Raw genomic sequence first — 16,666 nt, forward strand, 5'->3', positions numbered from 1 at the left:
GTATGCAACGATGGAGATGAATGAACATTGAAATTCAATTCATTGGTTTTTCATTCTCGTGCTATAGTTCGCAGGCATAGTGAAAACGCTGTGACAGGAGGTGATTTCAACTTACTTTAACAAATTACTTCTCAAATATCTATCACTGCGAAGATAAACAGATCAACAATTTTATTTTCTATAACCTGATCAGCAGTTAAAGAAGTCTACTTGTTCTATTACAGGTAAGCATTTACTGGACTGCTGTCTGTTGCCGCCTACAACAGCGAAACCTTCGCAGTATTTTGTATATGCAGTAGAGAGCACCGGCATCGGTATAAAGTTGCCTTTTCCTAGAAACCAGATCTGTTTTTCTGTAAGTCCATGTCCAGTTTAACCGCACTTTCTTCGATATAGTTTCTCCGATACTTCTATTGATATGGTTACCAAGTTGTGCCATTTTGTTGTTATTGCTACTGCTGCTGCGTATGTTGTTCGTGTTCCCTTTTTCCTCATATCTTTGCGTTTTTGTCACTTGCCTTTGCTCCGATGTGGCCGGTGCCGGCAGGCTGCTTCACTTAAACGAACGCGAGGCGACTGACGAGTATTCCTCAGGCAATGGTAAGTGATTGCGTTTCTCTTTACGCTACATGCACGCCGGTTGCTGACCGTTGCTGGCCCGTGGGTGAAGTAGGTGATCCACTCCAGATGACTCTGCCACTTTCTGTTCGCTAGCAGGAGTTACTTTGCCCTTGAGGGACTTCACAAGCGACATCGTTTCTGCCTCCAACGATGCTGCCACCTTCTCTTCTCCGAGGGCTCAGCCACTCCTGGCCCCTGTCTTACCCCTCTGATCCCTTTCCGCTAATGTTCCCTTGTGTCGGACCAGTCGCCGCTCTTTTGGCTGTCCTCGCGTACTCGTCAAAGTTAGAATCAGAGCGGATCCGTTTTGTAAGCGGAAAGCAAACACGGTGCAAGAAGTATTGCATGTTATTCAACTGAAATGAGAGAAGAGTACCATTTCAACCCCCGTTGCTAGGCTGATTCAAAAGTAACGTGGGTGGATGTGCAACTGGCTAAAAAACTCAAGAAGGCTGAAAGTGAAGAATGCATATTAGACTTTATTGCACACTTATGTATATATATTTCAGTGTTGGAGCAGACAAACAAGCTATTTTACACAGGTTTTTTTCGTAGCTGCGCATTCATTCATCCGATACCCGTAGTGTTAACCACAAAACCGTATGCAAGCATATCGATATACAATATTCTGTATAGATATGATCTATATATGTGGCTGCGTTCTTTTTGAAGGGACAAGGCAAAACCGTTGTAATCATGTGGTTCACTGTGTAGCGAAAATACTAGATAAGGTTCAGTTGAAATTTCATCTTTATTCGTTTTTGTTCAAGGCCACATGGCGGCCCAAAGTTAGCATGTTAGCGTCGCGAGAGACCGATAATATTCGAAAATATCGGTAATCTACCTCGAAAAATAATGTGCTCATCGGAAGTTTATTTAGAAGCGAGCTTCGACCAGGAGGGATCAGTAGGCAAAGGCGACAAACCCGCGCCGGTGGTCTACGGCGACCGGCGGTGTCTGCGTTGTGGGGATTTCTCGTAGGGATTTGAAAAAACGCTGTAGGGATTCAGCCAGACACAGAGCTATCGTTGGCCTTAACAGTCGTCAACTGCTAGCAGTTGCGTACACATAGAATATTTTCAATGTTAAAGTTTTTCGAGCGAAGAACACTGCTGTACGTGCCGCTCTCTGTATTCACGTACAGTTTAGCTAAAATCCACCCATGTGATTTGCACAGAAAGCTTTGTTAGCAAGAGGAACCGGCCGCTGTAACAGGTGCTATATGTGTGATGGAGAAGCATCATAAATAACGAACTATTTTGTATGTTACTATATACAAAGTCAGAGGTTATCCAGAAAAGAGGTCATCGTTTTAACAGAACATCGGTTTGGAACTGTGCTACTTTTTAATTAATTAACTTATTTAATATTAAACGCGCTACTGGCGGTCAAAAACCGTTTCGCTATTTACCTATTTAAGCGTTATTCCATGTTTGTCAAACTTTATGCCCTAAATACGCTATCGATTATCGACGTTTATAAAGAGAAGAACTTTTTTAAGGACCGGTTGGAATTTTGATTGGGGTAAATACTCGAAAAGTGTCGGTAGGCTTAAAATGAGTTTTTATTATTTTTTAGTTTTTATATTGTTCGAATACGAATGCTTACGAGGATTGATGTGTAAAAAACGATCGAGTATGACCTAAAGGATGTGTCAGTTTCGGATCAGTAAAGACGCTCCGAAGAATCGATTCTGGCAATTTGATTATAAATATAAAGGACAATCCTCTTGAGCGGTTTGTCATCAATTGCTGCTGATACCCCTTTTGCTCGATGCTCAGATCGGTTGTTCCGATGGTAGCAGTAGCTTCGCCTTTGCTGGTACAAACCGCTCCCGTATGATATACAAGTGACGCAGCTAGTCAGCCCCATCGTCTCATCCCATTTTGCCCCGTATTTGGTACTTCGACGTGGCCTACAGCGAGCACGAAGGCGATACGCGGCTACAACAGCTTTTCTGAAAGAAGCATGCTACTACTGGCTGTCACCGAAAGAAGGGTTGACTTGCGCCGCTCCAGAGGAGGAATTTCCGTTTCCGACTTCCGGAAAAGCCCCGTCTTCCCGATCTCAGACTTTACTTTGCTCATGTCGGCCTTCCCCGCACTTCACTTTACCGATCCCGTTGTACTGTCAGGCTGTCACCGATGCTGCCGACCCAATAGCACTCCCCAAACAAGCTTGGCAGCTCAACCAAAACCCAGGCAGCGTTGTCGGCCCCACCTCCCTTTACCGACTACGTTAGGTTGTCGCTATCATATGAAACTCCTACTTTCCCTCTCTTGCGACGCCCTCTACAAGCAATCTCGTCCACGAAACATAACTATCTTGTCGAATACCCTATCTGTCCCAAGCAAAGAGGAAGGCTCTTCTAACGCTGGAAAACGATGTTAAAAGGCAGCATCTAACTTGAACAGGTACACCGCCACTGCCGATGCGCTACCCGCCCTCGTTTTCGTTGTTGTTGTCATTGCTACTGTCGCCGATTGTCGTCACTGCTGACCAGGAACAATACGTAAACAAATAACGACGCGGCACGCTAGCTCTATGTGAACGTTACGGCCGGGGCTTTGCGCCACTGCTTTAGCGCCGGCGCTCAAACAACAGAAGCAGCAGCTGCAACGGTCTCTGAAGCTCTTGGCGTCTCGTTACAGGACCTGAATATGTGTGATACCGGTTCTGGCCGTTCTAATGCTGCAGTGCTCGCTCACATCATGGCTATATATCTGTAGAAAGAGAGGGGGGAAATAAGAGAGAGACGCTAGGATAGGAGGAAGAAAAAAGTATCCCCTCGTTCGGTGGTTACGCAGAAAGACAACAACGCAAGTAAGAAAGCAGGACCATATTGCAAGGAGCACTGAAGGCTGCCTGCCTTTACTGTCCGCCACGGCGCACCGCTGCTAATCAATGACTGCGTAAGCTCCTGCTATGGTTGATGTTCCGTATCGTCAGTCGCGCGGTCTTTGTTGATTTCGGAGACGAGACCCTGTTAATAGACGCTCAAGGGAAATGCCTTAGCGAGGAGGGAAAGGTTTGTCATAGTGAATATCAGTTGCCATCACTGTTTCCGCCATTATCGCCGCAGCCGCTTCAGCTGTGCGCCGAAACACGCTGACCGTTCTATAGTGGACCTCTCTCTGTGTTGGAATGTTCGTGTAACTATTATCTGCTTGGCTGTGCAAGAGTTCTGTGCTGTGACTGCCGGAGCCGCGGCCATTGCTGTCCCCTATGCGTCAGCCATGGCTGACTCTCGTTGTTGTGAACACTAATGGGTAACTGAAAACCGGCGGCCGGTGGCCGTTGTTTGGTCGGTGTCCCGCTAGCTATCTGCCTGGGGAACGCGTGAGCAGCTACTCGTGTCAGCTTTGACAACAACAGCTTTGACAGAGTCCAGCCACCCTTCATGCTATCAAAAAAGCGTGCAAACGAATTAACGAACGAAGGAAACAGCAAACAATCTGCAAAACGAGCAGTGAACGGACCACTGTCATAGACCTTTTGCTTTTGGCCTTTGTCAACGCCGTGTTCGCAGAATGGTACACGACGATGAGCATGGTCAGTTGATTCTTTAGTTAGGTAACATGTTACACAAGAACGATGCTATATGGGGAAAAGGGTTATCATAAAATAAATATACAGATTGGCATCAGATGTTGCTTTGGTCGATCATGTAATTATGCAATTACTTGCATGCGAAAGACAGCGATCTGTGCAGTGCAGAATAATGAACTTTTGGCCAGTGATAGTTACGACTATAACAATGATGATGCTGACACAACGATGACGACGTAAACAGAGTTACGTGAAACTACTTCATCCCAAGATATGGCGTCGGATCCTTCGGCGAGGATAACAAAGAGTCTCCTATTCGTCCCACTATTCTCATCTCTTCTGGAGCTAGTTCTGAGTGCGGACGGATGAACTAGCCAGTCAAATGTTGTGCAGAAGGCTTGAGCTTATCTTCAACCGCCTGCTCCTAGAGCGGAACTTCGCAGACAGGCCGTCTAGGTCACACAGGCTGCTCAGAGTACATGCAACTTAACTGGACGCACAAGGTGTGTGGTTAAAAGGCGTCTGTCGTTGGCGTTAGCGTTGGCGAGTACCAAGGAATATCCGCCATTGGGGACGCGCAAGAAAACCCCTCCGTTTGTGACCGTCAACAACAAATGAAACGATGCTGTCTAAAAGGTTTAAGCTGCCCTCGTGTCCGACCGCTGAACGCAGTCTTCAAGAGAACTTTGCAAGCTGAAGTGGAGGTTTGAGACCATACAGCAGAGCACTGACAACGGCTGCACAATGCGTTCGCGGTGACAGCCAGAAGGGGACTGAATGGGGTCATGTCGAATGCAGTACACTAGTGACATTCGTTCATACGTTGTACTCGGCCCGGCGACACCCACAGGACGTTCTAATTGTGCAAACTTCAATTGTTCTTACTTACACGACTGTGGGAGTATTTACGCTCCTTCAACTTGGCGTTGATGATGATCACGGTACTGCTGATGTTGTGTTGTTACTATTACTGCGTCTGCTGCTGGAAGAGTGAAGACAAACGGAATTGGTCTTGGTTCCGTGGCAAGCGCCAACAATACTGAGTAAAAGGGGACCCGAACTAACAATAACAGAGGTATTGTATTAAGTGGAACAAAACGATAAATACCGACAGCGACGATGACCGCCCGGGGTGGTCGGTCCTGAAGGGAAGCAGGGGTGAACATGAAGAGTAGCTAATGAAGGCTCGTTTTTTTTTTCGTAGTTATTCGCTAGCTGAATGTCCACGTTTCTCCAGGGACAAAAGCAAAGTCCAAATCGCATCTGGTACGACCAAAAGAAGCGAGCAATGTGAACTGCGTTCTTATTATCTCTTCTGCACACACGATATGGTCACAAAAAAGTAGGCAATCGAAATATATGTTAGTGTTGTTTCGATGCGCATAATGTTATTTGTTAAAGCATATACTCGTTAGTCATCGTAATAGCATGTGGGAAAAACGGGGGTTAAACGAGGTTTTATTTGGGGAAAGGGTGGGATAGTAAAAAGAAGAATGGCCGCATCTATGACGTGTTTGTTTTTCCGCAGTTAATTTTATGATGCCGATCAAACGTGGAGTGACTGAGTAATTATACTGTTGAATAGAAACAGTGCCACCTATTACTCAATGCTGGTTACGATTGGTAGCGTATTGGCTAAAACAAATAGCATCTCTTGATCATCAGAAAAGTCCAATTATATTAAGTATACGAACAAAATATATCGCACAAAAGTCTACGGTGAATAGTAGTAGATAATTCTATGGATGCGTTCTAGCGTTAAGCATTTGTTTTTTTACCAATACTATTATAATATTCAATAATGTTATTAATTAAATATTTAATTATTTCGAGTGAGTAAGCTACCCATAGCGTTACCGCTCTTAATTAGCTGCATTCTCAATAGAAATTGCTTTTTGCTGGCATCACTAAGAATTTCGGGTCTGCATAGCGGGAAATAGTTCGATAGGCTAAATCGGCGAAAGTGCACGGGTGGCGACTAGAGCGCTATTCAGCCTTGAGGATCCGCGTTTTGGGGGTCATGGCGGTCAGCGTGTTGAAAAAATCTATCTCCAATAACCCTCACTCGACTCAGAACCATAACAGTAGCTTCCGAACGGCATTGACAGATACACGTCGAGCTTTATTAAAAAGTGTGTAGGAGTTAGATTTTAGAACTAACTGCCCTAAACTTCGTTTCCATCGTAACGTCGCGATAGCGCAAATAATATCTAACCCTGTCTTTCTATGCCCATTTATCGTTAGTCGTGCGACGAGCGATAGTCGTTTTCGCAAAATTATTTGGTTGTTCGCACGCATACCTTGTTAAGAAAGAAGCAAATTCGATTCGTGGGAAGACTTGCCTAAAAAAGGTAGGATTACGACGTTTTGGGTTTCAATATAGATAATCTTTATACTATTATTCTGCATACCAAGAGCGCATGAAATTGCTCTTTATTGCAACGTGATAATCTGCATGTACCTTCCTAGAAGTAAAAACCATCCACCGCTATGGATAGATAATTGTTTAAATACATGTACGACAGAACAAACAGGTAATCGGCTTTTTCTGGTAAATGTTCCAGCACATGGATGCTGTCTACCTTGATTACCAAGATAGTGCTGTGATATCGTCGGATGTCGACAATGCTGCTGTCCTTATTTGGCATGATCAGGTTTATTTATGTGTATGAATATTCGGCATATTATGGGAAGCAACGCGGGGGCTCAGTTCTGCATACGATAGCTTTTTGGCGTCACCGTTGTTATCATTATCACCGCCATCGTCTAAGTGAAGGCAGCGCCACTAGATAACAGCGCACGAAGTAGATAATCTTACTCGGAGTAGAGCTTTCGCTTCTGCTACCAGTCGATGTAGTTGGATCCCGATTCTCTTCGGACAATTGATGGCGCGTGGCTCGAATTTTCTTCGTACTCCCTCGACCATCTGAAAGGCCGAGTCGATTTTCGCCAACCAATTCCCGAACGGCTTTCGGTCTTCTAGTTTCCCCGTTAATGGTTCAGTTCGGCCTGATCCGACCCGGCAGAACCTGCCAGATCCGGCCCGGATCCCGGCTAGCTAGCTGTCGTCAGAGCTGCCACTGTAGCGCGACCTATCTAAATTCAATATCCTAACGAACCAGTCTGACCGGAATCGCCCCTCTTTCATCCCAACCGACAGTTTCGTCGATTTCAGCAGCTCTTCATTGAGCAGCCAGCACACCGCAGACAATCGACAACGTAGACACGTGACAGCGAATGTAGGAGATCTTACTATACCGTTGATCTTCTACGCTCTTCTTCCACCCTTGCGTCTACTAGCGCTATGAGCTAATAGTCAGTCACCTATCTCTTTACAGCAGTATCTTGAGGTCGAAGTGCTCCTTCCATGTTCGCTATTGCCCATCGTCCAAGTTCCCTTCGATTTCCCCTCCGGTGACACGCGCGCCCCTCTGGAGTACAGAAGACGAGAAGTCTCTAGAGTGAACTCTAGTTTCGGGTCACGTTTTTCGCAGAGCGGAGCAACTTCCTACTTCGTAGCAGCAACCAACAAAGGGATATTCGTTTTGAACGTACAGTGTTAAAGACGACGGACTTACAGGTAGCGGGAATAGTCACAGCAGACGAAGTTGGGTTCATGGTAGAGCGTCAGGAAATAGAGGCACCACGTGATAGGCCAACTCATTGGGCAAGCGTAGCATTTGACGAATTCCCAAGACAACATATACAACCAATCGACGAATTCCTACGATAATAGATGCACCAATGATGGTGTAGCTAACAGCGGGCATAACACACGTCAGAGAAGCAGAAGACCAATAACAGAAAAAGCGGCAAAACAAAAAGTTAAGTTGATCAAACGTTTGAAGCATATCAAAGGTAAAGGGAGACGGAAGGCTGCGGTAGGAAGTTGCGAAGAAGTCCTGATCTTCGAAGACTCGATGCAGGGAACGACCCTTTTGGATCCTTAGTAATACAGAAAACCGTAAACTGCCATGGGATCACAGACACAACCGTGTGCGTTTTATGCTTTATTGAGGCTCGGACCATGTTGGAGGGCGGGTTACCGAATATATTGACGGATCGAGTATTTCTGGCTTTTGTGCTCATGTTTGTATATGTATATAGAGTGGCTTGTATACGGAAGGTTTGTATACAGTTTTCTCGTTCCCTTGCCGTCGTTCTGTATAGACTGCTTCGAGCTGCTACTGCTACTTGTGTCAGTGTCGCCTCGGAGGGCGTTCATCCTTAGAATGCCGATGCGATGGCCATTCGTCCTACCACTGCCACCGCCTTTGCGGCGCTCAAGTAGTCGGTCGACGCTCATAGGCTCAACAGATGAACGAACATAGCAAGTAAGGATTTCTAATCCAGGGATCGAAAAGCAGGGTAGATGATCGCGGCAAGATGAACCGTACCACAAAGGATCGTAAGAGCGGATGTTAGCTACTATCGAAGCGCACGATGCCAACGACAACAAAGAACCAGCCATTTCTTTTTTCCAGTATTTCTTGACGTCAACGATCACCCTAATAGTACCAACAACGATTCTCTGTACGATGATACGCACGAACGTGTATATATATACCCTGATGGGCATTCATCATTCAACACACAGGACCAACAGGCTAATTGCGTTAGAGATATCATGCTTTTAGACTACGATGTGTAATTGCTTGCTTGCTTGCTTTGCCTGTCTGTATGCCCCCGCATGAGAACACCCGTTCAGGGCTCAGGAAGATGCCGGCAGTATAGCGCAAACGATAGCGGAGTTTGGAGGTAATAGATGCCTCAACGTGCCTCGATGCGGAACCGGAACCGGCTGGCCTGTTTTCCTCTCTGTCGATATTTCCTATACAGGCTACTACAGCTGACTATTGCTACTCGATGGGAGTTCGCCGGATGCTGCTTGCTAGTGCCCGCCGTGTCCCATTTTCCCTTGCTAGCACCAACCTTGCCCAATTTGAGCAGCAAAAATGGTATGATGAACCAGAGAAGTTTAGCCGACGGCCGCCGTTGCTGTTCTTCCTGAAGACTCAGGAATAAGATGTAAAAAGTAACAATGTCCGATGATGAGCTTGTCACCATGGTAACAAGATGATATTGTAACGGGCTCACGGTATGGTAGAGTATTGCATTCTAACAAGCATTTGTATGTGTGATGCTTAATTGTTTGTAGATATCCAGATGATGCCCAAGAATTGATAGATGGATAAATGTACAGAAAATTGTTGATGGGATTAGGGAATTGAACTAAAAAATCGTTTCAAATCTCGCAAAAAAATTTATGCGAGAAGGGCTGAGCTTTGCAAACACTAGAAGGTACAAGTACACATTTTTTTATTAAATTTCTTTTTTTATTTAATTTTTATTAAATTATATTAAATTTTCACCTATTCTGTGGAACACGCGCGTCTGTATTGTATGGTACAGTAGGATGTCGGAATGCTTTCAGGCATTGGTCGATTGGCCTCACCTATCTATATATTAATGAAAAATATAGGTAGATCCATTTTTGCCATATATATATGTATAAAGGCATACATACCATGTAATTAGAAATCTGCTTTACAATAGTGATGTTTTGGTTTGCATGGGATGCCCTTTCGTACTGGTCGTTCTTTGCTGTACGTGCATGCGCACACGCAAACGCACCCGTTCTCATTTCGTGTCGTTAAGGCAACAGCAGCCAAAGTTGTACAAAATGCCCGACCTGATTAGTCACCGCTATGCGGCACAGCTTTTTCCTCCCGTCATTCCCATCAAACCCTGTCCCTGAACGTATACACACATGATGGCCCTTAATGGAAAGTTCACGTTCAGGCACACACACCCCCTTCAACCTGATGGAGGCTCACAGGCAGACATGGACACTGACGAAGTACATATGCTAAATGGCAGTGGCGAAATATTAACGACATGGGCTAGACATGACATGCATAAGGCGTACGATGAGAAGCGAAGCAATAGAACTTTACAACCCTGCCCTTTGCCGTCTGCTGAAAGTTCCGCTGACGCTGAGAAGTTCTGCGGGCACAGAAAGACCACGTTGACTTTGGGAAGTTCCCTTCAGACAGACGAGAAAGAAAGAGAATAAAAGTAACAGACGAGAAAAAGCAGAATTCTGCCCTTCGCAACAGAAAGCAATAAGGCAACGCAGAAACGGATAAGTTGAGTAAAGTCACAGACCACAGGAGCACGTGGTCCCACTCAGGTCTGAAAAGCGACTAGTTGCGAGTGGCTGGTAGCAGACTGAAGTTCGGATAAAAACTGTGGTATTGGTAAGAACGATGTTGGTAGCCGTGCCAGGACCACCAGAAATAAGAAAGAGTAAACAACGGCGACGTGGAAGAGGCTCGCTGTTGTTCGACGACGGCTGTGAAAGTGTTGGCGGCTGCTGCGGAGGCGGTGGTGGTCAAAGACAGACGGCTAAATAATGCTAGGGCGTAGAGTCAGTTGATACCGACATCAACTGCGCCGTCTTTTTTTTTGTGAGATACAGCTAACGACGGCAATAGCAGCAGCAAAAGAAGTCCATGTGATTTGTTTCTGCATCTGACTGGGAGGCTTGTTACTTGAAGTGCCTTGCACTTATTGTATTGGTAATGGTTTGAGTGTTGTGTTGTAGCAGCTGCACGTCCTCTTTTGTGGCCGTGAGCCTCTCAGTTTTTCGTCATTCTGCTCAATGACATCTGCCGGGAGTTAATTGGAGGTTGTCGGATGTTGTCAGGGGTTGTCAGGCCATAGCCGCCAGACCCTTTGCTGTCACCGCGTCGCCTTTAAGCGTGTGCCCTATGCTTTCAGCAACGCTTACCGCAAAGGGCCCATTTCTTTGCAATGCTTCTCTCTTCTCTGCTCTGCTGTTACGACAGGCACTAAGGGAGAGAGTAAGCTCGCATATAGTCCTTATCGTAGTCTCGGAACGCTGCGGAGCTAGTCACACCGCTTTCAACGGGCAAGCGCACCTAGCTTTCGGCTTTGACTGGGCCCTTCGATGTCGCTTGGTATGGTTACAACACAGTCTAGATAGGATATGGTATGTTACGGGCTGGACCACTGTTGCTGGTACTGCTGCAAATTGGATTTTCGACTTTTGTTAGCACTTTCGGCGATGTCGTACACGTCCTGTTCAAGTCTATTTAAGCCAATACCGAGCAAGAATACTCCGTTGTGTACATATAGCGAGGACGCTAGTTCGGATATGAATGGCCTTCGCCATATCGCTGTCCGCCAAAACAGCGGCTGCTGGAAAGTGAATTATACTGACAACAAGGGGGCAACAAGGATAGCCTAGGCTAAGTGAATGCAGCAACAAGAAGGCCGCAAACAGAGACGTCCCTTTCAGCAATATGTGTGCTCCTTTTATGGGTATGCTGCAACCTCTAAAGTCCTTTCCAGATCGGATCTGTTATGCCACAGTTGACCAAAGCTAGTCCTAGATTTCTACTATACTTCATTTTGGCCCCAATGGACATACTGCAATATAATGTATATGCGCACCGGATAAAAGCTAGTAGCAAAAGCATTTCATTAAACATGAACGACACGATCTGACAGCTGGGATTAACCGAATGCGCTCACAGTTTCCATACTGTTTCGTGAGGACGCGTAGAAGAAAGACGGCAATAGAGGACGTCAAATCAGTCTCCATCATGTCTTCTTGATAGGCCGTAACGTGTAACAACAGCGCCACATCTTAGACCTACACAGCACGAACTACACATACATTTCCCGGGGTAGGGGGGAGGGGGGAGGCTTAAGGATTGCAAGAGGTCTTCTGATGGACATATCTAAATACTCAGGGGCTAGCAGAACATGATACAAGACGAAAAAATGCTATGAATCCATTTGTTCGTTTCGTTGCGAACTCCGGACGAAGGCAAGATGAAACTTTAGAAAGCGAACCCATAGCGTGCTTCCTCGAAGAGCCCTGGGGCACTGGTCTCTAGCTGCTAGCCCGTCAAGAGAGTGTTTGCTTTGATAGTTCCTCAACAGCTTCTCTGTCTGTCCATTCTGCTTTTACCCCAGTGTGGTCTCAAGCTTCAACGGGTCTGCCAATGCTCGGCTCTGGGCCTTCTCTCAAGAATAAGCTGCTTTTATCGTCAAAAGTGAATGCCCGGTGATATTAATTTATCATGGACATCAATGTTGTTGAACTGTGGGTTGTTCCAGGCGGCCACTTTGTGCGAACGAAGCTTGCTGCACCCGTGGCGGCGGCAAAATGAGCAGAAGCAGCGAGTAACGTGATGGTAGCGGTCGGTCATTTTTGGTGAACAGAAACCAGCGAAAGCCTGTCGCTCCTTCGTCCGTCCCTTTTTTTTCGTTTTAGCTCTTTATCTTGCGTTATTCTTGCTTTTCGTTTGGTCTTGTGTTTTTTTGCGAATCACTTAGTTGTTGCTTGAAAAAAAAGCCCGCGGCATCTCTTACTTTCCCGCAGTCACTCACTGAGTTCTTTACGTGTTCGTATTCCGGCCACATTTGAGGGCTGGTACTTGTTTCTCTTGATTCTTTATAAACGTTTTTCTCTCTTTCCTAGGCATCATCTTTGGAGAGCTTTCTGAGTGAATCGGGGCAAGAAAACATCTGTCTGCCTATGCATAGCCTCCTTATATACAGTTCTGTGTATGCCACAGAAGAAGATAACGCCGTGCGTTAAGTATGGTAAGTGTACAAAGTGTGGGTATGAACGTGTGTGCATATATGCCCGTCTGGCTCATGCGGGTGCCTTCCTATTAGCTGTAGCTGCTTTTCTCATCATCTCAAACATGTTTCACTTGGTGGTACCACATCAATTCTGGCCTTTTTATCCGATCTCCTTGAACAATGCGGACGAAGACTGCAGAAGGTTTCAAAAGAGAGAAGACCCAAATGAAAGCGAGAAGATCCAACCGTACTACTCCTACCCTACGTAATGCTATCCCAAAAAGCCCAGCTACCCCTGATTTTACTAAAATTCTTTTCCCCTTACTTTCATCCGGTTTACCTTCCACCGTCCGTTTACCTAGATAACATTCGAGGGATCACAGCGGTTGAACAAATCAATTGGACTGTAGACAGACTGGAAAACGTTAGAGATTCTGTTGGATTCGATCACTACCCACTGACACTGTCGAAACAGAATGCGATGTCGTTGCTGGAATACGACAGTTTAATAGGAGTAGTTTGGGGAAGCGCAACTAATGTTGGGGGCTTCGGAATAGGGGGTAAAAGCGAATAGAGGAACGCGGCGACCACAATAGTGACCGTCAGCCATAGTTGCGGAGTTGGTCTGTTGTTATTGTTCCTGTTGAGTCGTTATTGCGGACGACACTGACGCTGATGTAATTGTCGTTGTCGTTACAACGGTGCTGGTGGCCACTAAAGCTTGGGGGTTTGGGGTCGCCTTCTAGCTACTGGATACGTATAGCGGAAAGCGGATTAATCGTTATCGCTAATGGAGCATTTTCTCGAACCTTCCTTCAATTTGGGTGTGGATGTGCTTGCATGTGTACGAAGTATATCCAAGCGAGTGCCCGCGAAAGCTCAATCCCGGTTACTGCCTGGCGACCGGAGCCTCAGTCAGAGCAATGGGGAACGGGTCAAGCAAGAGGTCATGTCTTGTGTCGAACTAAATCGGAAGGGGCCATTTGTAACCGTTTCGCATTGACCCTGCTACTGCTTCTAATGGCATCGGGACAGCCGCCACAAACGGCTGTGCCCGACTCCGCACGTTGCGCTTCAATGTGCCCCCATACACTGTTGCCAAATGTGGACTGTCGGATGCCAAATGAAACCAAAACCTAGCTCGTCAACTGTACGTAAATAGTACTATTCCGCAAAACGGATTCGCTAATCCAATTTCACATTCGTTTATAACAAATGCTGATCGAAACTATTTGGATTTTACGTACGCACGGATAAAGCAGTACGATTTTTAGCTGCCGCTCATAAGTACGTAATATGACAGTTAGAAATGACTGTCACTTATGACGATATGACATCAGTATGTCAGCTATCGCGCTAATTGAAAGCAATGAGTCGACCGTCATGGCTGATATTATCACACAATACACTAGTATATCCAACGATCAAATTCTAGGACACTCGTTTTATTAATACTACTTGAATGTGAAACGTCTCTACACGCCGTATGCTGACATGAAAAGTCATAGCTCTAGCTTGAATTTTTCATAATTCTAACTAGAGGCTATAAAAACATAATCGCTAAGCCGGCGACTTACCCTGTCATATACTATATATGCATTTAAACATCATGTGTGTAAATAGGTCGGAAACTCATCGTAGCATTATAGCGTCTTTCTTAAATAATCTGTAGGACCTAGAACGGTTTACGTGTAAACCTTAAAGAATCTACTGACGTTTCCAGCCCAGATGATCTTCAGGATAGATACCTCCTAAACAAATACGTCGTTTTTCTGCCAGCCGCTTAATCGTCTCCTGAATAAACATTTGCGTCGGAACAAGGCTAAGGCAGGGCAGTCTACAGCTGTCGTTACATGTACGCATCTGTTGAGCCTCTAATAATTTGGGCTTATGTGTTTTGCATAATATCAAATTTACATCAGGATACCCAAACGAGTTTTGCTGCCAATAAAACCACTAACTGATAGAGTGCTTCTCTTGAAAGCGCATTATTATTATAGCATATTATTAGAAACATAGTTCCATTAAAGTTTAGTGGGTAAGTCGGCCTTCGGGGAGAAAAGTAAATCTTGCGTCAGTTTTCAGTCACCTACCCCGTGAGCGAACTAGTGAACATTCCTAAAAAGCCATCGTGGAACCGTGACTGCTTCGGTCTGATGGTATTTCCACTATATGTAGTCTTAATACACGGTTTCTTTTAAATAGGACGAAAGTAGGCTCAATGAGTAAGGGTACTATTTTGTGCGCACGCATTCGCAAATGCATATGTATACATAAATGAAATTACTTTTCAAGGATCTATTATATTACGTTTTTCTGTTTACAGTCTCCAATGCTTACAAACTATTATAAACGCCTTTCCAATTTCGTGCATAGACGCGGACGCGTGTGATACTCCTGAATTTTGCGGTAAAACTCTGTTAACAATCGAGCACCTTTCACAACGCCGAGAACGCATATATTCGAATAGATTCTCCGTTATATCGCTAGGATCTAGTACTCGTTGAAATTTGCCCTATATAGATAGCACACATTAAAGAACTCCATTGAAATCCTGATCGAAATTTTTCAGTTTCGCTTTTGAGACCTGATTGTCCATTAGCATCATCGATATTGGGGGCATTGCAAGCGTTGTATGCAGATATGGTTAGACAATTGCTTCTGCCATCATCTTTCGAACATACCAAAAAGAGGGTCTTTAGGGAATCTTTCTCCGACTCCTGTGACCGATAGATTCTTCGTAAATTGAACGGATCAAATGTTCAGCTTTGATCAAATGCTGGGTTATTTTTTTTTATCAACCAGTAACATATTTACCAAAGTCTCTCTCTATCACGTAAAAGCTGTGGCCGTTGCTAAATGTGTATGGCGATCATTTTCTACATATACTAGGTCTAAGTGAATACAAAAGTATCTTATGTATACGAAAATTAGTCCGTGAAATAATGTTCTTTAGGTTCGTCTGGCCAGTCAATACCTGCAGAATCATTACAATATCTAAACCTCAACCTTACCACATGTAATACAGAAGTACCGACCGTATGCAGGTGAAAAATGAGCTCATAATTGTGTTTTTTTTTTATTATTACAGAGCTGATAACATGTTTGGGTGCCTGACTGCTAATTAAATCCATGAGTTGAATCATTAGATAAATCCATCTAAGCACGGGAAAATGTATGGATCACAGGAAACCTGTTTAAATGGTCTCGTAAATCCTTCACAAACAATATTACATTTATGATTGTCAAAACCATACTATTCCCGTCGCTTCCAGCTCTTTAGTATTAGTTAAGTGAAGATGCGCCTGATATGATTAGAAGCTCCAGAAATCACTGAGTAGCTTACGTCAGTTTTTCTTTCTCTGCACTATTTGTAAAAACTAAATTTCGATGAGTAGAGATACCGACTCTATAATGCCCAAATAAATAAAATCCGCTAAAGCCAGTGTGCATCTCATGTACTCTATCGACAACGTGCATGAACGTTTCTACACGATAACATGTTAACATGGACATACAGTTGTATGTGTGGTCCAAACCCATCGTCAGCACTACTACCAGTAGCAGCATTTTGCTCACGTCGTGTGGTCTTAGAGCCGCAACTTTGGAATGAGACCCCTTGACCCCGGTCCAGAAGGGATTTTAATTTCCGGCGCACCGACCCTTGCGTAGACACGCACTCGACTTTCTTCCGTCAAATTGCAGACCCAGCAAATCGCTAGCTGAGACACTTGATGCTGTGGCTGGAGACGCTCCGGATCGCATCTCGATTCCAGTGCTAGTTCTTGTCAAGCTGGCACTCGAATGCCAATGTAGCAACTTTACCGCTGCTACTTTTGCAGTGCGCGAAATATTTCGCCCTTCGTGACCGGTT

At 45.0% G+C, this 16,666-nt stretch overlaps 1 protein-coding gene across 1 annotated transcript in view; it reads left to right on the forward strand.

The window, feature by feature from the left end:
• LOC111251359 (uncharacterized) overlaps positions 1-16,666 on the forward strand; it is a 327,630-nt gene that overhangs the window by 212,088 nt on the left and 98,876 nt on the right. Inside the window, exon 2 of the mRNA XM_086991631.1 lies at positions 548-600. The gene's annotated coding sequence lies outside the window, so the exon portion shown is untranslated. The remainder of the gene's footprint in view (positions 1-547; positions 601-16,666) is intronic.

Source organism: Varroa destructor, unplaced genomic scaffold, assembly GCF_002443255.2.
Source record: "Varroa destructor unplaced genomic scaffold, Vdes_3.0 BEIS01000005.1, whole genome shotgun sequence".
Taxonomy (NCBI): domain Eukaryota; kingdom Metazoa; phylum Arthropoda; class Arachnida; order Mesostigmata; family Varroidae; genus Varroa; species Varroa destructor.